The sequence below is a fragment of the Meles meles genome, chromosome 8 (genome assembly GCF_922984935.1).
Source record: "Meles meles chromosome 8, mMelMel3.1 paternal haplotype, whole genome shotgun sequence".
Taxonomy (NCBI): Eukaryota; Metazoa; Chordata; class Mammalia; order Carnivora; family Mustelidae; genus Meles; species Meles meles.
Genome location: NC_060073.1, coordinates 54,993,801 through 55,002,760, shown reverse-complemented (window position 1 = coordinate 55,002,760; position 8,960 = coordinate 54,993,801). Strand labels below are relative to the sequence as shown.

The 8,960-nt window shown below is 40.2% G+C and overlaps 1 pseudogene; it reads left to right on the top strand.

The window, feature by feature from the left end:
* The first annotated feature begins 7,957 nt into the window (after window positions 1–7,957).
* Window positions 7,958–8,887, top strand: LOC123949425 (annotated as a pseudogene).
* The last annotated feature ends 73 nt before the right edge of the window (window positions 8,888–8,960 follow it).

Below are 8,960 nucleotides of genomic sequence, written 5' to 3'. Positions count from 1 at the left end.
CTCCATTAGAGTCATCATTCAACCATTTTTTTTAAATGTATTTCTTTTTTTTTATTTCTTTATTTACAGCATAACAGTGTTCATTGTTTTGGCATCACACCCAGTGCTCCATGCAGTACGTGCCCTCCCTCTTACCCACCACCTGGTTCCTCAACCTCCCACCCCACCCCCCCCCGCCCCTTCAAAACCCTCTGGTTGTTTTTCAGAGTCCATAGTCTCTCATGGTTCATCTCCCCTTCCAGTTTCCCTCAACTCCCTCTCCTCTCCATCTCCCCATGTCCTCCATGTTATTTGTTATGCTCCACAAATAAGTGAGACCATACGATACTTGACTCTCTCTGCTTGACTTATTTCGCTCAGCATAATCTCTTCCAGTCCCGTCCATGTTGCTACAAAAGTTGGGTATTCATCCTTTCTGATGGAGGCATAATACTCCATTGTGTATATGGACCACATCTTCCTTATCCATTCATCTGTTGAAGGGCATCTTGGTTCTTTCCACAGTTTGGCCACCGTAGCCATTGCTGCAATAAACATTGGGGTACAGATGGCCCTTCTTTTCACTACATCTGTATCCTTGGGGTAAATACCCAGGAGTGCAATTGCAGGGTCATAGGGAAGCTCTATTCTTAATTTCTTCAGGAATCTCCACACTGTTCTCCAAAGTGGCTGCACTAACTTGCATTCCCACCAACAGTGGAAGAGGGTTCCCCTTTCTCCACATCCTCTCCAGCACACGTTGTTTCCTGTCTTGCTAATTTTGGCCATTCTAACTGGTGTCAGGTGGTATCTCAATGTTGTTTTAATTTGAATCTCCCTGATGGCTAGTGATGATGGACATTTTTTCATGTGTCTGATAGCCATTTGTATGTCTTCATTGGAGAAGTGTCTGTTCATATCTTCTGCCCATTTTTTGATATGATTGTCTGTTTTGTGTGTGTTGAGTTTGAGAAGTTCTTAGTATATGTGCTGCCGAAGCGAGCACGAGAAGTTCTTTATAGATCCTGGATATCAACCTTTTGTCTGTACTGTCATTTGCAAATATTTTCTCCCATTCTGTGGGTTGCCTTTTTGTTTTGTTGACTGTTTCCTTTGCTGTGCAGAAGCTTTTGATCTTGATGAAGTCCCAAAAGTTCATTTTTGCTTTTGTTTCCTTGGCCTTTGGAGACATATCTTGAAAGAAGTTGCTGTGGCTGATATCGAAGAGGTTACTGCCTATGTTCTCCTCTAGGATTCTGATAGATTCCTTTCTCACATTGAGGTCTTTTATCCATTTTAAGTTTATCTTTTTGTATGGTGTAAGAGAATGGTCGAGTTTCATTCTTCTACATATCGCTGTCCAGTTTTCCCAGCACCATTTATTGAAGAGACTGTCTTTTTTCCATTGGATATTTTTTCCTGTTTTGTCAAAGATTATTTGACCATAGAGTTGAGGGTCCATATCTGGGCTCTCCACTCTGTTCCACTGGTCTATGTGTCTGTTTTTATGCCAGTACCATGCTGTCTTGGTGATCACAGCTTTGTAGTAAAGCTATCATTCAACCATTTTTAAAATCTCTTCATTATTTTGTATATTCTAGTAAATTTATGACTATATCTCTGAGCATGCCTTTATCTTTAAAAAAATTTTTTTTAATAACATATAACATATTATTAGCCCCAGGGCTACAGGTCTGTGAATCGGCAGGTTTACACACTTCACAGCACTCACCATAGTTCATACCTTCCCCAATGTCCATAACGCAACCACCCTCTCCCCAACCCCTACCCCAGCAACCCTCAGTTTGTTTTGTGAGATTAAGGGTCTCTTATGGTTTGTCTCTTTCTTGATTCCATCTTATTTCATTTTTTCCTTCCCTGTCCCCTAAAACCCCCACTTTGCCTCTCAACTTCCTCATATCATGAGCACTCCTTTATCTTAAATATTGCTATCTTATAACACTTAGGGCAATGCCCTCCACATAGTCTTTTGACCCTTATCATTTCAGGGTAGCTTGACTTCCAAGAACCACTATCCATATATTTTGCATCCAAATTTTCATTGCCTGATATGATCAGTTTTGCTCACATGCCCAGAAGGCCAGAATGGCCCAGGGAATTAGTGCTCCTGCAGCAACCACAACTTAATTGATGACTGATGAGAGCTGTTGTACAAATACCCCAGGTCCCTCACACCCTAGGTGGGATATGTCTCTGAGATACATATTCTACTCTCTTTCTCAGAGTTGCCCAGGAGGATTAAGATCAAGTCGCCCATAGTAACTTGCTTAATGATACAATCTTTGCTCTTTTGCTTTTCTGTTCCTCCTCCCCATCCTACTAATTTTTGCTGAAATAACTTTCTAAATACACTCTTTTTCATTCAAGTCCTTGCTCAGGGTCAACTTCTGAGGGACTCTAAACCGAGACACACTCATTGTTTCTAATTATGTTTCTCTTGTTACAAATTGTCTCAGATGCATGCTATCTGCCCAATTCTTTGATGTTAATTGAAAACTGTGTCCTCTGGGTATCTGAGTGAAGGAGCTAGAAGAGGAGGTAAAAACTGGGAAAAGCTCTGACTTTGACTAGCTTCTGTACCACTGGATGATATTTTTCCATTTTCTGGTCTGGTCTGGTCTGGTCTCTTTATTCTGGAATTAGACATAAATACAACTCAGTCTAAATTCTTTGGGTGTGTCAAATTTTAAATTTGCAGTTTTAAAGCAAAACTTGTTTTTTTTTCTATCTAAACTATATTTTATTTTGGATATAAAGAACATTGCTTTTGTAAATCTTGTTTTTTTTTTAAATGTATATCCTTTTTAAATTATAGAGTTGGTATACATTTTGTCTAAACCTTGACCTATAACTTTTCTTATCTCTAGTTTCCTGACCTGAAATCAGTTTATAAAATACTTTTATCTTCATGGATATTTTATTTGTTATTTGTTTACTGACTTACTGATTTCCAGACCAAATAGTTAATGTATCAACAATTATAGAAGGTAAAGGTACTATGTAGAGATTGTGACATGGATTATAGATAATTGTTACTATTTATTGTTATTTTAAATATTTTAAATGTTTATTATTCATGTATAGTTGACATTCAATGTTATATTAGTTTTGAGTATAAGCATAGTGATCCTACTATTTTATATATTATTCACTACTCACCAGAATAAAGTCACCATCATTACCATGCAATGTTACTAAAATATTATTGACTATGTCGCCTATGCTATACTTTCCATCTCCCTGACTTGTTTATTTTACAAAGAAAAGTTTGTACTTCTTAATCCTTTTCACTTATTTACCCATCCCCCAACTCCCTTCTCCTCTGGCAATCATCGTTTGTTCTCTGTATTTATGGGTCATTTTTTTTTGTTTGTTCATCTGTTTTGCTTTTTTAGACTCCACAAATAAGTGAAAAACAGTATTTGTCTTTCTCTGTCTGACATATTTCTCTTAACACAATACCCTCTAGGTCCATCCATTTTGTTGGAAATGACAAGATATAATTCTTTTTTATGGCATATATACATGCCAAATCATTTTTATCCATTCATCTATGGATGGACACTTGGGTTGCTTCCATTATCTTAGCTATTTTAAATAATGTTTCAATAAACAATGGAACATACATGTCTTTCCACGTTAGTGTTTTCATATATTTGGTAAATACTCCTAGTGGAATTACTAGATCACATGGTATTTCTATTTTTAGTTTTTTTGAGAAAATTCCATAACTGTTTTCCATTGTGGTTGCACCCTTTTACATTCCCGCCAATAGTATATGAGGGTTCCCTTTTCTCCACATCCTCACGAACACTTGTTATTTCTTATTGTCTTGATACTAGTCATTATGACTAGTATGAGGTGATATCTTTTTGTGGTTTTGATTTGCATTTCCCTGAGAATTTGTGATATTGACCAACTTTTCATGTGTCTGTTGGCTCTATGTCTTTGGAAAAATGTCAGGCAATGCTAGAGTTATCACAATCCTCAATTTCAAGATATACTACAAAGTCATAGTAATATCAGCAGTATGGATTTGGCACAAAAATAGACATATACAATAGAGAGCCCAGAAATAAACTCACCGGATTAATCTATAACAAAAGAGGCATGAACGTATAGTGGGGGAAAAGACAGTCTTTTCATTTAATGGTGCTAGGAAAACTAGACAGCTAGATGCAAAAGAATGAAACCAGACCACTTTCTTACACTGAACATAGAAATACACTCAAATAAATTAGGGACCTAAATGTGAGACCTGACTATAAAACTTCTAAAAGAAAAATCAGCCATCGAAATATACTTATGGATATATATCTTCAGGGAAGGGAAACAAAAGCAAAAATAATCTACTGGGATTACACCAAAATAAAAAGCTTCTTTACCATGGCAGAAACCATCAACAAAACAAAAGGCAGCCTAGTGAATGGGAGAAGATACCTGCAAATGATATATTCAACAGGGGGCTTAATATAAAAAAATATATAAAGAACTTATGCAGCTCAATACAAAAAACAAAAACAAAAACAAACCAACTTCTGATTAAAAAATGGGCAGAGAACCTGAAAAGACAGTTTCCATATATATTTTAGTTGGGATTTGCGAGAAGCTGTGGTGGACACTTCCATTCATATTTAGCAAACATTGATTGGGTACCAACCCCTGCAATTACCTAGCTAGAAGCTAGAAATGTGATTGGGAACCAAACAGGCCTCGTTCATGCCCTTCTGGACTTATATGTTAGTGTAGTATGCTACCAGATTAACCCACAGTTCAGAAGGAAAAAGAAATTTTTCATGTTAATATGGAACAGACAAAGCTTAGAAGGAGGAATATGGGAATTTAGTGGGTTTAAAACAAACTGGGTAATACGATATAATAAGTACTATTGGATTTTGCAACGAGGACTTTGGTGATCTTGAGACAAAGAATGCCAATTCAGCTCTGGTAGGGTACTTGGCAGGAGGTGATAGAAATGTGTTGAGGAATGTGATGAAGAAGTGAAGTGTGCCACAAAGTGTGCCATGAAGTGAAGTCTGAGCCATAAAAATACCCACACTGAGTGGAGTAAGATCTCTTTCCTTTCTGATTACCCAGAATGGAAAGGATTTTTGAAACCTGGGTATCACCTATTAGAAATGTTGACTGGCTCCACCAATGGAAACACTCCAGATCTCCACACCACCCCATACAGGAGAACAGTTAAGGACAACTCCCTAAAGAAGAAATATGCACTAAACTGTTAATAAGTGAGAAATACAATTTTATTGGGTTATGCCATTATTATTTCTGGGTTCTCTGATTAGGTTATGATACTGTTATTTCTGGGTTCTCTAATGTAGCAGGTGGCAAGTGTTATCTTCACGTATAATGAATGAGCAGTTGAGAGTAGAAGAAGACCCAGTTATTATAAATGCTTTTTGAAAAAGTTTATGGCCAAAGTGGAGGGGATTTTGAGATACAGTCCATAAAGGAACGATAAACCAAATTATTATTTGTTTGTTTGAACAGGGAAATCTTTATCATATTTGGAAGCTGAATGAAGTTGGAGGGAGAGCTTATAACACAAGAAAAACATGTAAATGACAGAACAAGCAGGACAGGAAATGAACCTGAGAATTTAGAATCTTGGTAATAACTACAAGGCCAACTCCTTCACAGAATACACTCTGGGAGTATCCTACATCTGACACAAAACTCACCTTAAGATCTGGGGCAGAGGCTTCTCCAAGAAACAGACCCTTGCTTCCTGGTCTATCCAGTCAGCAATTTAGAAATGGGCCTTAGTACCTCCTGAGGGTAGGATAGAACCCTGGAGCATCTGAGCTCATTTAGTGAGAGAACAGAGCAGAGATGCCAGGCCAGGAAACATTCCCAACAGGACTCATTAACTTCCTGTTTCCTGGACCAGCATTTCCAGGGGAGGCCCTTTCAGCTGAGATGAGAAGTCCCTGGGAATGTTAGGCATGGAATAAAGTAGAGAGGGTGGGGTCATGGGATATGGAGCCAGAACAGCCTCCCCAAGGACAGGGCCCTGTTTCACTGTTCTCCCCAGGGTCAGCGAGGCTAGGCATGGCAGCCTCCCCCAGATGGGCTGCTTCCCCCAGATTCCTGCTGCTTTCCTCTTTGCTCCCAGACCATAGCAAGAGTAAATGGCAGTCTGAGCATCTGGACCCAAGAACTCAGTCTGACAACTTCTCCAGAGCTGGATGCTGGATGGGTTCTCAACCTGGGGACCTGAGTGATAGAAGCAGTGTCTCCTAATTCTCCACAGGTGTGAGAACAGGAAATCCCATCTCTGAAGTAAGAGCTTCACAGAAACTACCCAAGACTGTATTAGCCCTCTGTCTCTATTACATCTCTGTAGCAGCCGTATGGAGGAATAGACAGACCAGAAGTGGCCCTGACATCTCTGTTGGTCAGACTCCTCAAACGCTTAACCCAACTTGGCAAAATTTAAACCAGCTGGACACTCTTAGAAAAGCTTACTCTTTCTGCATCTCTACAGGAAAATCCTTGGCTCTGAAACAACCCCTGAGGCAGATTGCAAGGTTGGGCAGCTAGTCTTCTCATTATCTGAGGTAAAGCCTTTATCTCTCTTTCAGGGAAGTGCGCAGCCTCTAGATATGTTGAGTTTTGAAATGGAGCCCAAAGCAGACCCTAAGAGCTTAAGCTATACTGTCTTCCAGATTCTCTAGTCTCTGGGCTGTGTACCCCATCCTAATAACCTCTATTCCTGGTTTCCTAACATGAAAAATACATGAAAATGAAGAAAGAGTCTGTGCCACATCCCAGGTCTGAGTGACCGCTTCCTGGTGGAAGTACGGTACCTGTCCTTAGAGCCCAGGCTTTGCTGGCCACTGATAAGGGATTTTTGCACCTATCTGGTAATTAATGCCTCCAAATCAAAGGGCCATCTAAGAACCAGTGATATACCTTTCATATGCTCTAATGCTTTCTGAAACAGGAATTCATCCTGTCTATCCTGTGGCCATTCAATCCAATGTAGACACTCTGGCCCTGCAGGAGGGAGACTGGGGATCTCTGTCAGGTGTAACACAGGGCAGATAGGATTATTGAGCCTGATCCCAACATACAACACATGCTCTTTTGTTGCCAGCAGCTTTCACCCTTTCTCCCAAACACAAACACTCTAATCTTCCTGGGCAGGGCCTCATTAGTTATCAGATCTTTGAGTTCTCCCAGGCTCCCATGTTTGCATAACCTGTAAAGAAACACATATGTTGTCATTGATCCTAAAGGTTTAGCTCATAAAGGCAATACCATGTCAAACACTCCATCCACTAGTCTCAGAGAGTATGGAATCCCTTCTCCCTCAAACACATGGAGAGTATGGAGCTGGTCCAGGGAAGTGACTAAGGTGGACGTATTTTAGCTCTTCCTATGAGACTTATATCTATAGCCTTGAATGATACAAACAAACTTGGACATAAGTTATATGGAAAATGCAGGGGAAGTGCTTTGTTGAAATCACACTTCCGTACTGGCTTTAGAACTTTATATTCAGAACAGGTTGTTAGGACACTAAGTGGATATTTAAATCATTAGAAAAACAGTTTACTTAAAACATAGGTACAAAAATAACCAAGGACTTGGGTTCTAGGATATTGATTTATAGAGAGAGGATTTAATCATTGTGGAAAGATACATGTCAAAGTTTGATGTCCTGAATAACATTTTTGGGTAGTGATGTCTTAATATTTAGCTACTTTGATATCTGCTCTTCATTCAGATGGATATTTCATCAAGGTACAATTAAAAGTGTCAGAAACTGAGAGGTTAACAGGTAAAGTCCATTTCCAGTAGGAAAGACATTGCCTCATTGGATTCATGTTGGCCATCATCAGGAGCCTGTGATTTTTCAAACTAGGGACCACCTTAGCAAAAATTCACTGAGAATGTATTTGATTCTAGGAAACTAAAGAAACAACACAGAATGTAGTACTGGAACTCCACCTTGGGCACTGGCTTTATATTGATGGGGATTCTGAATGACAGTGGGTCTCCTGAACTGCTCTGTGCCACAATCACAGTCCTGTACATTGGCCCTGACCAGCAATGGCCTGCTGCTCTTGGTCATTACAGTGGATTCCCGGCTCCACATGCCCATGTACTTCCTTCTCAGGCAGCTCTCACTCATGGATCTCCTCTTTACATCTGTTGTCACTCCCAAGGCTGTCATGGATTTTCTGCTCAATGAAAACACCATCTCCTTTGGGGGTGTGCCCTTCAGGTGTTTCTGGCATTGATGCTGGGTGGTGCAGAGGATCTGCTACTGGCCTTCATGGCCTATGACAGAAATTTGGCCATTTGTCATCCTCTGAACTACATGGTCTTCATGAGGCCAAAGATCTGCTGGTTCATGGTGGCCACAGCCTGGGTACTGGCATCCCTATGTGCCTTTGTTTATACTGTGTATACCATGCACTATCCCTTCTGCATGTCCCGGAAGATCAGGCACCTGTTCTGTGAGATTCCACCTTTGCTGAAGTTGGCCTGTGCAGATACCTCCAGATATGAACTGTTTGTGTATGTGTTGGGTGTAACATTCCTGATACCCCCTCTTTTTGCTATCATTTCCTCTTATGCACTAATCCTGTGTACTGTGTTTCGGATGCCTTCAAGTGAGGGGAAGCAAAAAGCCCTAGTCACCTGCTCTTCCCACCTGATGGTGGTTGGGATGTTCTATGGAGCTGCCACATTTATGTATGTCCTGCCCAGTTCACTCCATAGCCCCAAGCAAGACAACATCATCTCTCTTTTCTACATGGTTGTCACTCCAGCCCTGAACCCCCTTATCTACAGCCTGAGGAATAAGGAAGTTATGGGAGCCTTGAAAAGAGTCCTGGGAAAATACATGCTGTGACACACTCCAGCATCTAGGGAGAGCTTCTGGCTGTCCCTCAGAGTTCATTTCTCTTCAAAGGTTTCTGCTAATG